General features: G+C 40.2%; 1 long non-coding RNA gene across 10 annotated transcripts; it reads left to right on the top strand.

The window, feature by feature from the left end:
• Positions 1-600: 600 nt before the first annotated feature.
• Positions 601-16,914, top strand: LOC127863965 (uncharacterized). 10 transcript variants are annotated; one of them, XR_008041315.1, is made up of 15 exons: positions 604-780; positions 1,143-1,263; positions 1,812-2,028; positions 2,720-2,856; positions 4,616-4,841; positions 5,192-5,316; positions 6,371-6,501; positions 7,698-7,879; positions 10,548-10,731; positions 11,201-11,347; positions 11,866-12,014; positions 12,829-13,104; positions 14,509-14,636; positions 15,050-15,232; positions 16,255-16,914. It is a non-coding gene; the product is annotated as an uncharacterized LOC127863965 (long non-coding RNA). The 10 variants fall into 10 exon arrangements; XR_008041316.1 differs by having other exon boundaries at positions 6,371-6,535; XR_008041323.1 differs by having other exon boundaries at positions 601-780; positions 1,143-1,221; positions 6,371-7,879.
• Positions 16,915-17,180: the final 266 nt, after the last annotated feature.

The following is a 17,180-nucleotide window of genomic DNA, read 5'->3' as shown; positions in this document are numbered from 1 at the left end:
TCGACAATCACCACGTGAAGCAAATATCTTAGTGTGTTTTCACCATAAATCAGCCAATCGTGATGCAGCGACTATTTCCGGAATCCCCGGCAAAATGTGAAAATTACCATAACTATTTCCGGAATCCCTCCCAAAATGTGAAAATTACCATAATTAACCAGACAGTAGCGCATGCCCACAACATAGTCCGCATACACAGCAACTCTGAGTCTCTTGGCAAGTGCTTTTAATGCTACAGTACAGTGCACACAACATACATTCATTTATCTCTTGCGCTAATCATCACCGCTCAATAACAAATCACTCAAAACACAATACGAAATCCGCTTCGAACTACTTTCCACGTCCACTTCTACTTTCCTTTTGCTGCTTTCACGAGCCTGATGCTTTCACTTTCACTTTACTGGCGCTATCCGCAATCACATGACTTTGCTCACATACGCACGCAAATTAACAAAGCAACATATCACATACATAGAATAAATACACAAATAACAACGTACTAAATCACTTGGCTTATATCTTTGCTCTTCTCAAAAATCACTGCCATCAAATGCCCCTCATACGCGCTATTCGCTATGTCGACAACAGCCCTTTCAACATAGTAGTACATAGCCCTACAGCAACAACAACAAGCGCGCGCCAAATATGGCCGATTGAGGAAAGACACGATGGATTTCTCGCAAGTTAGCAGTCAGAATAGCTTTGTATCAATGTATAATGCACACCAACTCGTTAGATGACCATTTACCACGTGAATACAACTGCACGGAGTATTTGGTACGTAGACACAAACATGTGATGTGAAACTTTCAAAAAGTCGAGCCCACGATGTTCCAACGACTTTTTTTCAAAAATTCAAAAATTAACAAAAGCCCAGTAAATTCTCTCGTCCGATCGAGTGTGATTTTATTTTATTTTATTCGAGTTTAAATTTCGTTTAATCATCTTCATTGCGTACAATACCTAAGGATTATTGAGAGTCCTTCCCTTGGCTTGAACCAGTTCATGCCAGGTGTCCTGTCTACTTTGAACAGTTGATCTCAGTGGATTAAGCTAGGCAAGCTTGCGTAGCTACTCAAACAGCGTAATCCAGTTCTGTGAACACGTCAATCCTTACCTTGATGGCTCTTTTACACCAGGACGTGATAAGACTGGAAGTACCTTGCTAGCGCCACGTGCGACGAAAGGGCTCCAGAACTCCTGTATGTCCATGGGAAGGTAACCATCCTGTCCTTGCTGTCTCATGAAGTCGGATTGCCAGTAAGCTTTGTTTGGAGTATAAAACTCAAATTTAAAAAATGCTTGTAAATAAAAGCTTAGGCCTGCTTGCTCTTGGTAAATGGGACTAAATTTATGTGCCTAAAGTGTTGTCTGAGACAGATCAGCCTGTGCAATCAGCACAGGCTAATCACAAACAACACTTCACTTTAATGGAGATTTTTTTATGTAAAGAAAGTCTCTTTTAACCCTTTAACACACAGATATGTTATTTGACGCATTTGTAGTCCCTTACAAAGTTAAATTTAATTAAAGACCTTTTTGACTAGATTCAACTAGATTCAAGTTTTTAAGGCTTCTTTTCCAACCCTTAGATACTGATGAGCAGCAAACAGCATAAAACCTGAACAGACTGCGAGTAACTCGCAGTCTGTTCAGGTTTTATGCTGTTTGCACATAGCCATTTTCACTTTGCTTGTGAGTGGGAAAGGGTTAAACAAAAATACAGCTACAGGATGATGTTTTATGCACATGTATTAAGCCTCCTCATCCCAGAGTGCATCTCATATATTTGTTACCTCTTCTAACAGATAGTGCATGGAAAGCCGGTTGTAAAGGCTACAAAAGCTCCAACTTGCAAAGACCTGCCAATGCAAGATCAACCAATCAAAATTCAGCAGCCAACTAACAGTGAACCAATCAAAGTTCAGCATTCAGTGGAAGTGCAGACCAGTTTCATTGAGCTCAATCCACCAACTTTACAACAGACAAAGGAGAACTTACCTTATCCTGGTCCTGTCACACATGGTAATTTAACCCTTTGCATGCTGGGAAATTTGTCGTCTGCTAAAATGTTGTCTGCTGAATTTCTAAAATTAGCATTTTCTTCGATTTTTTCAAAGAATACTATCAGAGTAGCAAACAGTTTGGATCCTGATGAGACGCCACGTTCTGTGGCGTCTCATCTGGATCCAAACTGTTTGCAAAGGCCTTCAAAATTCGGTTCCAGCTCTGAAAGAGTTAACCCATGAAAGGCGAGTGTTCTGTTATAAGTTACATGCAATAAATTTTGAAATCATCTCAGCGGAAGCATAAATGTATAGAGAGAAAATAATTATATATTTCATTTTTTTGCAATAGTGCTCATGTCCAGTGATTACAATTTATAAACTCTTTTTCTCACCAATAATAAGCAAGCTCGTAGGATACTTATTATGAATTGTGTATTTTTTATTTATTTGTTAGTATTTAAGCTTTAAAACATTTTGTCTGGAGTCCCTTTATGAATGACGTCATGAAAACGCGGAGGGACTTAAATCAATGAAACAGACACAGCATTTTTTGTACGTTTGTATTTGTACATATTTATTCAAAATGAACATTGGTACTTCTTTGCATCTTTTTTATTACTTTTATTTTAATGCTCGATATACATGTTTTTTTATTAGTGTACTCTTAGTGTACTACAGTTTTAGTGGGCTATGTATATTTAATGCAGCCTACGAACTTTGGCTGAAGGCTGGGTCAGCGAGTACGCTGAGTCATAACGTCACCGCTGCGGTGGCTATGACAATCACGTGCAGTGACGGGACGGACCAAATCACCAGCAGTTACAACGTGGACATTTTTTACGCGGTACGTGTAGAATTAAGCCGCGTTCTGGAAAAAAGGGCTTAATGCACGTGTGTAAAGTGTCGTCCCAGATTAGTGTTCGCAGTTCTCTCTCTTATGAGCTTTCCGCTTTTAAATGAAACCTCTTCTTAGTGAAAATACTGTGAAGCGGAAATTGCCGTCACTGATAAGCCTGTGTATTCCGCATTTCGCACAGTGAGACGACAATTTACGCACATGCATTACACCCGGTTTTCCCAGAGCGAGGCTTATTTTTTTATTTACTCCCACATGAGCTTGCATCCGGGCCATGGACGAAGTTTAGGAGAAGCTCGGTCGGTCGGTCCGTTTATTTGTTCCCCAAAAAGCGCCTAAGAATCTATAAATTTCTGAGTTATGTACCATTACAGTCATGGGCATGGCTGTTATATTAAATATAACAGGATCGAACGTATCCTAAATTTCTCATTTGACTGAATAAAGAATTGAAATACATGTGTGTTATCTCCATGGCGTGCCAGACATCGCCCGTGGTCCACACATTCCTGAGTTATTTGAGCTTGACAAAGCCGTGCGGGGCGTGGGGTCCACACATTCCTGAGTTATTTGAGCTTGACAAAGCGGTGCGGGGTGTGGGGTCCACACATTCCTGAGTTATTTGAGCTTGACAAAGCGGTGCGAGGTGTGGGGTCCACACATTCCTGAGTTATTTGAGCTTGACAAAGCCGTGCGGGGTGTGGGGTCCACACATTCCTGAGTTATTTGAGCTTGACAAAGCGGTGCAGGGTGTGGGGTCCACACATTCCTGAGTTATTTGAGCTTGACAAAGCCGTGCGGGGTGTAGGGTCCACACATTCCTGAGTTATTTGAGCTTGACAAAGCGGTGCGAGGTGTGGGGTCATCACATTCCTGAGTTATTTGAGCTTGACAAAGCTGTGCGGGGTGTGGGGTCCACACATTCCTGAGTTATTTGAGCTTGACAAAGCGGTGCGGGGTGTGGGGTCCACACATTCCTGAGTTATTTGAGCTTGACAAAGCCGTGCAGGGTGTGGGGTCCACACATTCCTGAGTTATTTGAGCTTGACAAAGCTGTGCGGGGTGTGGGGGTCCACACATTCCTAAGTTATTTGAACTTGACAAAGCCGTGCGGGGTGTGGGGTCCACACATTCCTGAGTTATTTGAGCTTGACAAAGCGGTGCGGGGTGTGGGGTCCACACATTCCTGAGTTATTTGAGCTTGACAAAGCGGTGCGGGGTGTGGGGTCCACACATTCCTGAGTTATTTGAGCTTGACAAAGCGGTGCAGGATGTGGGGTCCACACATTCCTGAGTTATTTGAACTTGACAAAGCGGTGCGGGGTGTGGGGTCCACACATTCCTGAGTTATTTGAGCTTGACAAAGCGGTGCGGGTGTGGGGTTGGGAGAAGCGCGGTGTGGGGTTGGGAGTATGGCACGATTCAGGAGATGCCTGAATACAGGCATAAATGCTGTAACCGTTATGAAGCACCTAGTAACCTGCAAAAAAACCTCTACCTCATAAACACGTTTTTAAGATAACATTTTATGTTCACAGATTGGTTATTTTCCAAAGTTGTGTCAGTGATTCCCAAGATAAAAGAAATATGAATATAAAGGAGCGAAACACTATGGACATACACTATGCATTCAGTTTTAATACTGGGTAGACTAAGAAATTATATTCTATTTAATTTGACATATTACCATACGTTATTAACTTCTCTTAATCAAAACAACATATTTAAAGGTTAATGCTCATTGAAGGTTCCCGTTCTGACCAATTTTGCCGGTACTTCCGGTCCGCTTGGAGACCTATCGCCAGTGGGCACTTCTGTTCAACAGTTTAACAATAACCGACCAGGATGACGCCATTTCCTGTTCCATCAACGCTCAGGAGGTCGCAAAGTTTGGCATCACCAAGGTGGACACCGCTACCGGAGCTCAGCATAAGTTTGGTGACGTCATTACGTGAATGTGTAGACGTCGTTACGTGAGTTTGTTGATGGTAATACGTACGTTTACTGACGTTATTTAAATGATGATTATTGTGATAGTGATTAAGTCATTAAAATGATCATGATGATTGTAATAGTGGTGTTGTTGATGAAGAGTAGGAATATAATGATCAGGATACTGCTGCTGCTTATGGCGATGCTGTTATGGTGGTGGTGATGGTGATGATGATGATGATGCTAATGATGATGATGATGATGATGGTGATGATGATGAGGAGGAGGAGGAGGAATATTTGTTAATGCGAGTGTTCAAAGATGGTAAAATAGTTTATATATCGGTGACACCTTTGACTAAGCAATCATGTTAAGGTGCTTTTTTTGACAGGGTTTGACGTCATGACGATTGCCACGCTTGATTACGACTCTGCTACGAGTTACACGATCACCGTCACTTGTACTGACGCTATCAACCCTGTGACGTCATCAAGGACCATCAACTTAGCAGATGACGTAAGCATAGTAAAAATCAATATCTTAAAACTATTTAGGTATTTGTTAAAACGTGTTTTTCCAATAAGTCAAAACGTTTATTGTCAAGCAAATACTGTTAACTGAAGTCGAGGTAAGCGTTCAGCATATAAAACTATTGACAACATACATATGTCTGCATTGGCGTAACTTTTTCCAATATACATTATAGCACTCATTCCGTTGTATTTGTTATTCCACCGCCCGAAAAGTGGGAATATATTTCTTCTAACATATACGTCGGTCGGTCGCAATCGTGATGCATCAATTATCTCCGTCAATCTTTGTAAGATAGATCACAACAATCATGATACATCGACTATTTCCGAGATTCTCCGTAAGATTGATTATGCAACAATTCGTCTCCTGAACCAGACTGTGTAGATCGGGAATTTCGTTTCCCTTTGTTATCAAGAGACCGTTTTGACTTACGACCATCTGAATTGGTATGCTGGCTACTTGGAAAGAGCAGACGACGCCTTTTACGTTTCTGGTCAAAAGGTCACATGTCAAATTCATAGTGCTTGTAAGATGAATTTCATAATAGCAGCAGGGCTAAAGAATGCTTCGATCTTGGATAATCAAGTTCAAGGTCCCGGCACACGGGCAACATCTGTAACATGTAAACTCAATTAATTTCTGCAAGATATATAGATAACGCTTCGACTAACGATATCCCAAACAAGTGTGCTGGTTATTCTTAAAGAAAGGAAGTGGCCAAAAATGTTGAGGTAAATTAACTGGACAGGCGTGTTTTTTTTACATACGATATGTCATATATATTAGTTCGCTGTCAATATGGAGATGGGATACGCCTGTCGATTTGAACATGAAGAAATCAAAGATCACTAAGGCTTTTGCTATTGAAAAACACAATTTACATACTGATGCATTGGCTGTATGTCGGGGATATGAATATTTTTCGAACATCATTTTTCACTTGTATAGTACTCTTCTGTGGTCGTTATGGCTTCAAGCAGGTAATGATGTTTCCAGATTTAAGAAAAAACATCATTTAATTTACACACTGCTTCAGAAACCCGTTTTCTCCGGACTTCTGGCTACGTTGTCGCCGGCACGTAACGACGGCTTTCAGACGGCGACGTTACTTTGCACGTTCAGCGTCACGGACGCCAACGACCAGATTATTATCACGTGCTTGATACAGTTTAGTAACTTCGAGCTGTTTCGGGAATTCCCAGTACTTCTTCGTCTATTACCGTTTTGTTTAAAGTTTTAATATGACACCAATGACCAAAGTGTGATCATTTGCTAGATACAGGTAAGTAACTTCGGGCTGTTTCGGGAATTCCCCGTACTTCTCAGTCTATTTCTCGTTTTGTTTAAAGTTTTATATGACGCTAACGACCAAAGCGTTATCTTTCGCTCGATATAGGATAGTAACTAGTAGAACTGATCAATAAAAAATCTACATTGTTGTTTCGGGAATTCCAGGTACTAATCTTCTATGTCCATGTTGTTTACAATTTTGTTTTAAGGCTTGTTATGTTTTGTTCAAAGTTTTGTTTTGGAATTTGCCGTTACTTTTCCGTCTATTTCCGTTTTGTTTAACGTTTTGTTAAAATATTCAGTAATACCCTGTACTTCCAAACCTTTTCCGTTTTGTTAAAAGTTTGGACATCCCTGTCTTTCTATGTCCATAGCCGTTTGTTTAAATTTCAGTTACCCCGGGTAGCTGTTTTCGATACACACTTTACTTGTATTACAAACAGCTATTTCTATTTATACTTGACATATGTACTACCTGTGAAACAAAATAGAGGGATTAAACTCTTTTAAGTGTAAACAAGCGTTTGAAAAGCATAACACAAATAATAAAGTTGTTAGTTTTCGAATATAATCGATTGTTTATCACCTCATGCTCGCAAAAATATAAACCAGTAATTCACGAGTGGCGCAGTCCTAAATGCAAATTACAATTGAGTGGCTCAGAAAACCGGGCTTAACTCATGTAAGTAAAGCGTGGTACTAGATTAGCGGATGCAGTTCGCACAGGCTTATCAGGTACGACACTTTGAACCGAGACCGTATTTTTGTTTAGAAGAGACTTCACTTAAACGAGCAAATTCCATAAAAAATGAAACTGTTGTTCGACCTGCACATGCAAATCTGGGACGACAATTTACGCAAATGCTTTTCGTCTAGTTTTCCCAGAACGAGTCTCAATTCATCTTATCACTCGTAAAATACAATGGACTAATCAGGGACGACACTTTCCGCTGTTATAATATTTTTTCGTTTAAAGAAAGTCTCTTCTAAGCAAAAGTCAAGTTTAGGCGGAAAGTGTCGTCCCTGTTTTGCCTGCGCGGACTGCACACAAATAACCTCTACTTATCCTGCAGGCGCCGATGGACAGCTTCTTCAACCTGGTTCCCGGCACGGCGCCGACATTTCCGATCTGGGTCAAAGCCAGCGTGACGTTGGACTCAGCGTCATCACTCTCCTCGTTAACGTCCAGTGCGTTGACGACAGATCACCCGCGAATACCATTACCGAAACGTTCACTGTTCCCTTACTTGACGAGGTATTGTGAAATTGTGTTAATTCGTCGGCAAGATATTTCGCAATCGAGATACATCGGCTTTCTCCGGGCTCCTCCGTAAGATAGGCAGATTTAAGCAATAAATCGTCTGCTGATCCAGAGTGGAAATTTTGTGTTTGTTTTTTACTACTTAATAATACTTTCACAGTTGCTTCACTTGATAAGGTACTATAAAATCGTTATATTCGTAACAATGAAATTTCGTGGTTTAAAAAAATGAATTGCTCGTTGACATTTAAATTCGTTGATTTCTGATTTTGGATAAGAGAAAGACAAAAATGCCTCGATCATTTTTTAGCTCATCTATTTTTTGAAAAAAAATTATGAGCTATTGTCATCACCTTGGCGTCGGCGTCTGCGTCGGCGTCGGCGTCCGGTTAAGTTTTGCGTTTAGGTCCACTTTTTTCAGAAAGTATCAATGCTATTGCATTCAAACTTGGTACACTTACTTACTATCATGAGGGGACTGGGCAGGCAAAGTAAGATAACTCTGGCATGCATTTTGACTGAATTATGTGCCCTTTTTATACTTAGAAAATTGAAAATTTTGGTTAAGTTTTGTGTTTAGGTCCATTTTATTCCTTAAGTATCAAAGCTATTGCTTTCATACTTGAAACACTTACTAACTATCATAAGGGGACTGTGCAGGCAAAGTTATGTAACTCTGACTAGCATTTTGACAGAATTATGTGCCCTTTTTATACTTGGAAAATTGAAAATTTGGTTATGTTTTGTGTTTAGGTCCACTTTATTCCTACAGTATCAAAGCTATTGCTTTCATACTTGCAACACTTATTAACTATCGTAAGGGGACTGTGCAGGCAAAGTTTGGTTAAGTTTTGTGTTTTGGTCCACTTTACCCCTAAAGTATCATAGATATTGCTTTCATACTTGGAACACTCTCAAACTATCATAAGAGTACAGTAAAAGGACAAGTTGCATAACTCTGGATGTCATTTTTACGGAATTATGGCCCTTTTTTGACTTAGTAACTTTGAATATATGGTTAAATTTTGTGTTTCGATCCCCTTTACTTCTTAAGTATCAAGGCTATTGCTTTCAAACTTCAAATACTTGCATGCTATCATGAGGTTACTGTACCTGGCAAGTTGAATTTTACCTTGACCTTTGAATGACCTTAAATTGTTAAATTTTGCTAAAATTGCCATAACTTCTTTATTTATGATTAGATTTGATTGATACTTTGACAAAACTACTCTTAGCTGACATACCACAATAGACTCCACCCAAACCATCGCCCGTGCCCCCCCCCCCCCCCCCCCCCCCCGAATCCCCCCCCTATTTTTTTTTTTTTTTTTTTTTTTTTAAGATTATTTTACAAATGACCACCGCACCCTCACACTATACCCCCCCACCCCACCCCACCCCCTCCCCAATTTTTTTTTTAAACGGTTAAAAAACAAAACTATTTATTTTGATTATTTTATGTTTGAAATACCGTCCAACCAAGAATCCCCCCCACCCCCCCTCCCCCCCACCCCCCCACCAGAATCCCCCCCCCCTAATTTTTTTTTATTTTTTTTTAAATCATCTCACAAATACCACCACACACCCTCACACTATACCCCCCCCCCCACCTCACCCCCCCCCCCCCCCCCCCCCCCCCAATTTTTTTTTTAAACGGTTTAACAACACAAATATTTATTTTTATTATTTTATGTTTGAAATACCGTCCAAACCATCGCACCCAGAATCCCACCCCCACCCCCACCCCCACCCCCCCCCCCCACCCCCGAATTTATTTTTTTTCCTTTTTTTCGCATTTTTGGAAGATAATGTAATAATTGTCCACACCCCCACACAATGCACCCCTCTTCACTCCACCCCTCCCTCCTTTGTGATTGAAAATGAGAGTCCCTTCACCTTTAAAAAGAAAATAGATGAGCGGTCTGCACCCGCAAGGCGGTGCTCTTGTTCTATTTTTCTATTTCTATTTGATTCGCGGATGATCAACGAAAATAACAACAAATGATCTTACAGTATGTTAAGCAAGATTATAATGCTCACACAAAATATAGCTTATCCACATCTGTGACTTCTTCTTGATATTGTGATATTTTCAAAATGTGTGATTTTTCATAGTTTTCATAGCATTAATTATTTTGTGCAAACAAAATGTTGCGCATTTAAATGTGTTATCACATTAAAAACAAACACGAATAAGCCTCTTGGAAAACGTCGCTTAATGCATGTTCGTTCCAGTTAAGCCTTTGCAGTCTGAACGGGATAATCAGGACGATCTTATCCACTTTAAAGGAATTTTTTGTTTACAGTGCGTCTCTTCTAAAATCCATTTAAGCCGGTAATTAATTAATGTCTTATGATATTTTAATATAGATTTTCTTCTTTCTTAAGATAAATGTATAGTAACAATTGTTGGTCGCGACTCGTTTTGTCAAATTGACTGCAAAAAATGGTAAAAAAACCAAATGGATGATGATGATGATGATGATGATGATGATGATGATGATGATGATAAAGATATTGATAATGATAACAATGATGGTAATGATGATGATGATGATGATGATGATGATGATGATGATGATGCTGATGATGATGATGATGATGATGATAATAGTAATAATAATGATCATAATAATAATAAATGAGTGTATTTACTATTCAGCCTCCGACGTTCGTTTCGGGAATTCCCGGAACATCTCCGTCTATTTCTGACTCGACCGTCATCGCGACGTCACTTGGTGTATTCACTGTTACCGACCCCGACACGACATGCAGTATTATGTCACCGGTGACGTCAGTGTATGAGATCAGACCCTTGATGTCACCGGCAGATCCTCAAAAGCCGGGTATGTTTCTTCAGAATACAGCTTGGCATAATACAACTTGTCTGGGCGGATGATATATATTTCATAATGAATTTTATTATTATAATAACTACACAAATAATCCGTCTTTCCAGGTTTTCGAATCCAATGACCTTAATGAGCCCATTCCTTGAAACTAAAAATACCATACAAGCGGAAAGGATCGTCCCAGATTAGCCTGTGCCGACTGCACAGGCTAATCTGGGACAACACTCTACGCACATGCATTAAAAACCCTTTTTAGGAATAGTCCTTATGATATTATACAATGACGTCACATTTTTTACTTCACGTCCGATTGATATGACGCTTATCAGGAACCAATCTGTTTTCTTATATTATAACTGTTGCAATAATTAAGTAGTGCATCCAAAAAAATCAATCGTAAAACGAGTTACATGTTCCTAGCTTAAAGATCTAGCATCTTATTTTTTTTGTTTTCTAACCACAGGAATTTAAAGCTGGTTCGGTGGCTGTGCGACGCCATTGGGGAAGTTCACAACTACGGACCCGGATACGACATGTTCTGTGACGTCACCTGTGACAACAGTCTATGAGATCAGAAAAATTGCGTCACCGACCGATCCCTAGAAACCGGGTAACAATTGAGTCAAAAATAAATGAGCCGCACTCTGTGAAAAAAGGGGTTAAATGCATGTGCGTAAAGTGTCATCCCATATTAGCCTGTGCAGTATGTATCAGGAACGACTCTTTTCGCTTTTATGATATTTTTCGTTTCAAGAAAGTCTCTTCTTGGAAAATTGTCCGGTTAAGGCGAAAAGTTTCGTCCATGATGAGCCTGTACAGGACCGCGCAGGATGATCTGGGACGACACTCTACCCACATGCCTAAACCCCCATTTTCACAGAGTGCGGTTCATATAAATATTTGAACTGTTGCTGTAAGTATTTAACTTATTTTTATATGTAAGTATTTAACACGTCTAAGTAAACGTAACTCATACGAGCCTCGTTCTTGGAAAACGGGGTTTAATGCATGTACGTACAGAGTCGTCTCAGAATAGCCTGTGCAGTCCGCGTACGCTCATCAGAGACGAGATTTTCCGCTTTGAAATATTAATTGTGAGGGCTGAAATCTAGTTCCATTGTATTACAGAGTTCGAAGTGTGGATCAGAAACGCCGTTACCCAGGCCTCTATCGACTTCAATGACTAGTCTGTTCCGCTGCCGCTAACAATCAAGTGCACAGACGGAAACGTTGTCAATGACATCACGGGGATGTTTAACGTCAACATCGTCGACTCGGTAAGTTGCGTTCACGTTTTTAACCCATGTATGCCTAGTGGACTCTCCCATCCTTCTAGATGGGATCAAGTTCTTTCCAAAATTAGCGATGTACAGTAATTTTATAACTATAGTTAGAATATTTCATACAGAAATTCATTTAAGCAAACAGCGCAGACCCTGATGAGACGCCGCATCATTCGGCGTCTCATCTGGGTCTACGCTTTTTACCAAGGCCTTTTTACTAGACGCTAGACATAAATGGGTTAAAGGATATGGAAATCCTAATGAATTGCTTGAGGAGCATTATACTGTTTGTATATTGTGTATGCTCTTTCAAAAAAGACCAATCCTGATTTTTTTAAATACATTCTCAAGAACTGATGCAATTCATATAAACAGTGACACTTTGTTTCGAGTGTTTGTCGCTTGAACCCAAAAACGCAAATTGCGCGTAGCTATGCCGGCAGCAACAACTTATTCCGAGTCTATAATGTTTGACATACATATTTGCTATCGAGAGAAACGTTCATTTTTTGGCTTGAGCCGATGTTGTTAGCTTGAGGGTTTAACAACGTTTTGTTGAAAGATACGAGCCTATTTCTGAGAAGACCGGGTTTGATGCGTGGGACTTTTAAAGTGTTGTCCCATATTAGCCGGTGCAGACAGCACTGTTTTGGACGTGTGGTCTTCGATTATTGATAAAAAGTATTGACTTGACTTTGTTCTAGCTAGAAATTCAGTGAATATCCATGCCAAATGGTAGCTAGTAACAGAAAATCTTTGATAGTGATGACGTAATATCCCGTGTAATGATTTTATTATTTGACTTCAGCCACCGGTTTTCACTGCACTGCCTGCTACCGGATCTAACATTTTCGACGGTCTCAAACAGGCCACCGAAACCCTTCACACATTCAGCGTCACCGATAGCGACGACACCGTTACGTGCTCTGCAAGAGCGCCGGAAAACGCCCTTTCTGAAGTGGTCGCCGGCGTGGCACCAAGTAATAAACTGGAAAAATCAATACCAATTTAATCCTCGTTCTGGGAAAACTGGGCTTAATGCATGTGCTTTAAAAGTGGTCTCTGAGTGGACCCAGGCTAAAAGGTGACGACACTTTTCGCTTTTATATGTTGTTTTCGTTTTTATGAAGTCGATTCTACACGAAAATCCAGCTTAAGCAGAAATTGTCGTCCCTGATTAGTCTGTGTAGACTGCACATGATAATCTGGGACGACACTTTACGACCATACATTTAGCCTAGTTTTAAATGAAAAGACTCAATGGAGTCACGGATAAATGCGTTTTAAGGTCACATCAGTTTCAGTTTTATATGACCTCGTATATAATACTCATTTTTAATTGGCTAAGTCAGATAACGCGGAGACGTTATTTTCTACTGTATGCAATCACAGTTGTGCCTTTTATCATACCGTTATGGTGATTTCAACGTTATACACGGTGCAGGATCAACAGGGGGTTCACAGGGCTTTACACATGAGCTGGACAGAATGTAAACACAACGTTAAGAACTTTATTTTGCAAATATCTTAAGTTATTGAGATACATTTGCACAAATCTTTTGTGCGTACAAGAAAGTTTTTTATCCAGCATTTAATTCCGATAGCTTAAGATTAAAGAACACATCATTGAATACGTCTGAAATCGGTGCCTAAATTTCATGTTGCGTGCAGCATAGGCGTGTACATGAATGCGTTACAAATCAATTTTTGGAAAAGAACACAGGCTTATTAAATCAATTAATTCTGATGTATTTCACATTGCCATAAGCAGCATTAAAACTGTCTTTTATGCACAAGTTGAACATCTCAAGAAAAATTGTTTAAACAAATTATTTGAAGAAGCACCACAAAATTAATTGGATTCCTGCATCAGCGCTAATAACAAACATTTATCGAGCAAGTTGCCAAAAGAGGGCATTGAATAAGAACATGGATGAAATAAGTGAGTTTAAAGCACGGACATCGGTTAAAAATCCCCACTATTTGGTATAAACACGTGCGAACGTCGAGAAGTCTTCTTGCTTATAATAACAATGTTATGTAATGTTTCATTTGAATGTTGTTAATCGTCGGTGAAGTAGGATTATATAACGCATTTTTTCAGATAAAAACATTTTTAACACTGGGTATGGACGCGCGATCGGAAAACGGGGTTAAATGCAAGTTGGAAAAGTGTCGTCCCAGATTAGCCCATGTTAATTAGCACAGGCTAATCAGGAAAGGCACTTTTCGCCTAAACTTTGTTTACCAATAAGAGACTTTCCTCACAAGATAAATGCAAAAAAGAGCGGAACGTATCGTCCCTGATTAGCTTGTTCGGACTTCACAGGCTAATATAGGACGACACTTTATGTCCCGTTATCCCTATCGTCCTTGATTAGCTTGTTTTTACTGCACAGGCTTACATAGGACGACACTTTACGCACATGCATTAAGCCCCTTTATCCCAGATTGAAGCTCATATAATTCATCGCTTAAACGTTTTCAGGATTTACAGTAAACGTAAGGATGGGGGTTACGCTAAGAGCAGAGAACGGACCTTACGTCATCAACGTCGACTGCTCAGATGGCGACAATGACGTCACTGCGACGTTCACACAACCAGTGATGGATACGGTAAGTTGTCTTACGTGGGCAAATTTACCGGATTTACCGAAAACCTAACAAATAAACCGGTATGTAAGTTTTCAACAATAGATGTTCAAGTAAATGTCGTTACACCGAAACCAAAGGAAACCAAACAGTCATCCCGACCAATGTGCCTTCAAAAATAGATGTTCAAATTAATGTTGTTATACTGGAACAAAATGATAACCAAAAAGATCATCCTTTCAAATGTTCCCTCAACAATAAATGTTCCCGCTCATGTGGTTACACCGAAACCAAATGTAAACCGAAAGTCATCACGGCACCTTAAAAAGTGCCCAAATAATAGATGTTCAGATACATAAGGTTATGGTAACCAAAAAAAATAAAAATGACGCCTGGCTGTTAAAGGGATTATTTTGATTGTCCTTCTGTTTTGGCAGCCGCCGACCGTTGTATCCGGGATCCCCTGATGTTCCCCAACGTATCTGACGCCACTGTCACGCAGACGTTACTCGGGAAGTTTACAACTACAGACCCAGATACGGCGCGCTCTGTGACGTCACCATCCACCACCGTGTATGAGATCAGAAATGTGACGTCACCGGTGAATGTTTCTCAGCCAGGTGAATAGTCATTAGAACCATTAGTACACAGTTAGTTTAGTTTAAGCCTATTTATTTTAGCTCAGTTGCATTGCAAGCCTAAGACTTATCGTAACGCTATCGAGTCCTTTTCTTTTCTTGGGTAGAAATAGAACATAGTGTATTTTGGGGAGATCTCAAGATCGCTATCACAGTGGGGATCGGACCCATGACCTCCTGGTCATGCCGCATCATGCGGCGTCTCATCTGGGTCTACGCTGTTTGCCAAGGCCTTTTTTCTAGACGCTAGGCATAAATGGGTTAATTTCCGTCAGAATTATCTTTTTATATATATATATAAGGCGCAGTCAGTCACTATAACACGTTGTCAACCAGTATAAGGCGCTGTCAGTCGCTATAAACACGTTTTCAACCAGAATAAGGCGCTGTCAGTCGCTATAACACGTTGTCAACCAGTATAAGGCGCTGTCAGTCTTTAAAACACGTTATCAACCAGTATAAGGCGCTGTCAGTCGCTATAACACGTTGTCAACCAGTATAAGGCGCTGTCAGTCGCTATAACACGTTGTCAACCAGTATAAGGCGCTGTCAGTCGCTATTACACGTTGTCAACCAGTTTAAGACTCTGTCAGTCGCTATAACACGTTGTCAACCAGTATAAGGCGTTGTCAGTCGCTATAACACGTTGTCAATCAGTATAAGGCGATGTCAGTCGCTATAACACGTTGTCAACCAGTATAAGGCGCTGTCAGTCGCTATAACACGTTGTCAACCAGTATAAGGCGATGTCAGTCGCTATAACACGTTGTCAACCAGTATAAGGCGCTGTCAGTCGCTATAACACGTTGTCAACCAGTTTAAGGCGCTTTCAGTCTTTATAACACGTTGTCAACCAGTATAAGGCGCTGTCAGTCTTTATAACACGTTGTCAACCAGTATAAGGCGCTGTCAGTCGCTGTAACACGTTGTCAACCAGTATAAGGCGCTGTCAGTCTTTATAACAAGTTGTCAAAAAAAGACCATAGTGTGTTGTGTAATTTCAGGAAATCCTCCAGTTAGGATAAGAAGTTTATTGCGGCTGATGTTGACACATATCTCTATGAGGTTAGGGGAAACATTGGTGAACGCTGCCTGCCCGACAACACGAAAATGTTGGCTCTGTACAAGGTCAACCCCAACGCTGAGTGGGTCTTGAAACACAGACAACGCATGAAAGCCGATTAACCGCATCTTAAAATTGTTCGACAGAGACTGAAATTTTGCTGGCAGAGAGAATGGGCAAAACCTCGTATTTAGCGGTTTTGACAAAAGCCCTCCATCCCATTTCTGTGTATAGCTCTCATTTCCATTTAGAGCTCCAATAACTATTTTGAGCTCCCATTTCTATTTAGAGCTCACTTGTGTTTTTAGAGCCCTAATGTCTGTTTAGAGCTCCAATTTATATGTATTGCTCCCATTACTATTTAAAGCTTCTTTGTTATTGTATGTTTTCTGCAAAGTATTATACATGTATTATAATTACTGATGCTGGCCCTTTTTGACCCATATCCGACAGTGTTGTCTCATTACATTTAATGTTATGTGCATCACAAATGTTGCGCTAAGTTATTTCGTGTGTTTGTATACTAGATGACTATTAGGAATATGTACTATAATAGTAAATATGGCTATACACATGTTATTAAATACGTCTGAAGATGAAAGGGTGTGTTTGTATTTTTTGTTGTTGTCAGACTTAATCCTTGTATAAATTTGTATTTGGGACAACAGGGCTTAATGAATGTGCGTAGAGCATCTTTCCAGAATAGCCAGTGCAGTCCGTACGGGCTAATAAGGGTGGACACTTTCCGGCGGATTTTTTAAGCGTAAAGGAAGTAAACAAAAATCCCGTCTATACGGGAAGTGTCGTCCCTGATAAGCCTGTGCGGACAGCATTAAGCCCTGTTTTCTCAGAGTGCGGCTCATTATA

The sequence above is a fragment of the Dreissena polymorpha genome, chromosome 1 (genome assembly GCF_020536995.1).
Source record: "Dreissena polymorpha isolate Duluth1 chromosome 1, UMN_Dpol_1.0, whole genome shotgun sequence".
In the NCBI taxonomy this organism is placed as follows: domain Eukaryota; kingdom Metazoa; phylum Mollusca; class Bivalvia; order Myida; family Dreissenidae; genus Dreissena; species Dreissena polymorpha.
The sequence above is the reverse complement of the archived record's forward strand: the minus strand, read 5'-3'. Positions and strand labels throughout refer to the sequence as shown.